Below are 4,154 nucleotides of genomic sequence, written 5' to 3' on the forward strand. Positions count from 1 at the left end.
CGATACCGGCTGGGGCCGAATCGCATAAGAAAGGTTTTCTTGGGAGACGGTTTTGGGAAAGGTCAAACCAAGGGTGACGAAGTTCTTTGGGTTCCAAGAAGGGAGCGTTTAAGTTTTGTGTTTGGAAGCGTGTATGTAACGTACATTGTGTTTCATAGTGAAGAAGGAAAATCTCCCAGATCAGAGGGGAGGACTGGATGTAGTTTTGAAGTGGACAACAAAACGAAGCAGGATAAAATCCATGGGCAATCTTTTCTATCCTTTTCTCTTTTATATTTCAATATGTTTTAATGCGAGTTTGAAGCTAATATTTTGTATACTTGTTCCTTGATATGTTCTTGTTAATTTTGCATAAAAGTATATGTTGTATATTTGTTTGTGTGTTGGTTAATAACTGTGCAAATTGCTATTCTGATCATTATGTTTCTGTTACTGGTTAATCGATTATGAACAGTGCTTAATTGATTAACTGGGCATTTTTCAGCAAGTGTTTAAAAACCCAAAAAGTGGAACTTGAGTTCCGCCACACCTATTCAACCATTTCTAGGTGTACTCCGCCACTGATACCTAACACTTTACACCAGCCCAAGTCCATAACTTGTATTGCTATCATCTAGAGATATGAGTCATTGCACAACATATATAAAAATATAATAATATAAACAAAGCCCTTAAAATAAATATTAGATATATAGCATTATAATATTTATGTTTGGTTGAAACTTTGAAATCTAAAAATTTCTAATGTTATATTATAAAAGGTTGTATGGGGTTCTTAGGTAAAATATTATCTAATCCAAATATATAAATAACATGTGAACTAGTTTAACTAGGTTGATTTATATTAAGAAACTTATCCAAGCTAATCATTTTCAATAAATCTAATTCAAGATTCCTATTAGTAAGTGTGAATATACAAACATTTAATTGTATTTCAACTAAAATAAGAAACGACAACAAAAATAAAAACATGAAAATAAAACACAAGGAAAACAACATGAGTAACATATCATAATAATTTGAAGAATAAGAAAGTGTTAACTAATATTGAATAACATATTTAACCGTTAGAAAAAATATGAAAATTTTATATTTTAGATTATCAATTACAGAATTAATTAAATTTAGAAATGAAATAATTTTCATTTTTTTGTATATATAATTAGTACTGGTTCAGTTTGGTTTCTGGAATTGGAACAAAAAAAGTTGTTCCGGACTGATTGGTTTTCTAAAATCTGTCCAACACGAACTACACAATTTCGCTTTTTGCGGTTTTAGTTTTTTGGATTAACATTCGGTTTATTTTTTGGACCGGTCTGGATCTGCATACCCCTGTTTAAAGTGAAAGTAAATTTCAATAATTCACTTATCAATTTTATCCTTGATTTTAAAGAAGTTATATTTTTACATTATATTTTCTTGATGTATAAATTATTATTGCATTTAATTGTTAGACCACTTTATAAATTATTCTTACATTTGATCGTTAGATAAGTGTATAAATTATTTCCATATTATATAGTTTTAATGATATATTCTTATATAGTGTTGAAAAAAAATACTATAAACTTAAGAAACTTAATTGGTTTTTTAGAAAGAAATATCGAAAATGACAAAATTAAAACAAAACAAATAATAAAAAAATTATTACATGTCTAAATATAAATAAAATATTAAAATCAAGGATTAAAAATTTTGATTTTAAATTATCATTTATATTTAATTACTCTAATTATTAGTTATTTTTTATTATCTATGTACTAAATTATTTTAATTACTCTAATTATTAATACATGTGAGGATACTTTAATAAAATAAAGCAATAGAACAGCCTAAAATGTTAAATTATTTTTAAACTTCCATCATCTTTTAAACGTTCTTTTGTTGTCAATCATAGAGCACATAATAATTATTTGAAAAAGATATACACATTTTCAAAATGTCATGAAGTAGCATTTCTCATGATGAATTTTTTTATATCAAGTTCCAAATTGCAATAGACATTAACGGAAATCAATCTATTTCAAGAGTGGGTTGTGTTTGTATAGTTCTGTACTATGTGGATGAGTGGGACATGTTATTAGCTGTAGACACCAAATTCTCTTATTCAAGTGGACCTGAATTGGGTAGGTTAGTTGATACCTTTCAAATTAAGGTCTCTCTTCATTCATTGTCCTTCTCTCTGCCATCATCAACTAGACTCATTCATCACAAGAAAGTAAAACATGGCAAAACCTATAATCAAGGAGCATAAACAAACATAATAAATGTCATGATTAGAATGTGCATGATTGGAGGGATGTTGTTTTTAGTAGTTTTTTTTTGCATTATTTGACTTCATGTTTGCACATGATCATTAAATGTGTTAGTTCAATACTAAGTCGATCAATATACTTAATTTGGTTGGAAGAAAGTAGAGACTAGGAAAATCTATGTATAATGAATGAGTAACAAGATTTTCTTTTGTTGGATAAATATATTGTACACTCAGTTTATTTTTTTTTTAAAAAACTTTGAGCATTCAGGTCAAATTAAAATTTATTAGCTGAAGATTGGCTAACTTTTTTTGTGCGTTGATAGATTATATCTGTTGAATTTAGAGTTTCTAGTTGATAGATTTTTTTTATAAGCATAAATTTAGGTGGATTTTGTTTCAAGGACTCATTGAGGAAATGACAACCCTCACAACTTAAAAGAACGCTATAGCCTTCATCTGGTTATGTAAAGAAAGAGAGCAAAAAAATTGTAATGAAAATAGACTTTTGTCTCATTTGGCTGGGAAGAGAAAAATGATTGAGAGGCTAAAAAGTACGTGATACCTACCAAAATCATCTCTCACTAAAGATGAAGAAAAAAATAATGGAAAATATTATTCATTTTTTTTTGTTATAAAAGTATTTATGTATTTTGAAATAGAGAAGAGATCCACTTATTTCAAAAGCAAGTTTTTTAAACTTAAATTTTATCTTAGTCATTACTCATACTAAATAATATAAAAATCTATTTTTCTTTTCCTCATATCTTTCTCTTTATTATCTCTAATGTTTTTTCTCTTATCGGTGTGTAACTTTCATTATAACCAAATTTTTCTAAACTAATTTTTATTAACTAAACAATTTTTTGTTGACTTGATAAATAAACATACAATCTCATTGTAACCAAAAACTAAATTATGAATGAAGCTAATAATTTGTCAATTGTCATAGACTATGTAGAATCAATAAATTGTCCTTACCGTAAATCTTTTCAATAAAAAAGTCTACATGAAATCTAAAACATCAAATAAATCATTTTTTATTAACACCAAATGACCGGATACATTGTCTCTAGCTTCTAGCTTTTATTTTTTTATAAGCTTAGAGTAGTGTCCACAATCACGCCCTCTTCTGATACGATTATTCAATTCCAAAAAGTATACCACTTTATATATTATTATTTATAATTAGTTGGAAAATATTAATCATTAAAATTTTATTTTAAATATTTTTCAATAAATACATTAAATAACACATAAAGTAAACACATTTTTTGAAGAAATTATTTATTATCCCAGCAACATGGGTGGGTCCCAGGTAGGAAAATGGTCATATTTAAATGTTATTTTAATATATGTCCACGTGTGTTCTCGTACACGGGTTTTTCACTCTTTATAATTAAGGTTAAGTATGATTTGCTTAGAAGAGTTCACGAGACCATGTAAATTTAATTATTTAAGAGATTATCTCCACTCTATCACACACCAACGAAAACAGTTTGAACATTTTGTCTTCAAATAAACAATGACAATGTTAAGCTAGTGCAAAACATAAAACAAAAGAACCTCTCAGTCATACTCATACCAGAGTAATCTTAATTTAATATCAAGAACGGAAGTAAAAAAACGTAAATTGTAACGATGTAAAGATAATTTAGTCAAGACAAAAGAAAACTTAAACCAATATAAAAACTTGGGTTCAAAAAAAAATTAAGTTTTACAATTTATAATTAAAATAATTGAATACCAAAAATATAAAGAAACATATATGATGAGGTCATAGATAAAATTTTCCACTATTTCTCTTTTAATATAAATCACTATGTTATCCACAAGAATTTCATCTGTTATGTCACTATGTAATTTTGTTTAATTGATTTCATTGTCGAAAATGATATTT

Source organism: Lupinus angustifolius, chromosome LG04 (genome assembly GCF_001865875.1).
Source record: "Lupinus angustifolius cultivar Tanjil chromosome LG04, LupAngTanjil_v1.0, whole genome shotgun sequence".
Taxonomy (NCBI): domain Eukaryota; kingdom Viridiplantae; phylum Streptophyta; class Magnoliopsida; order Fabales; family Fabaceae; genus Lupinus; species Lupinus angustifolius.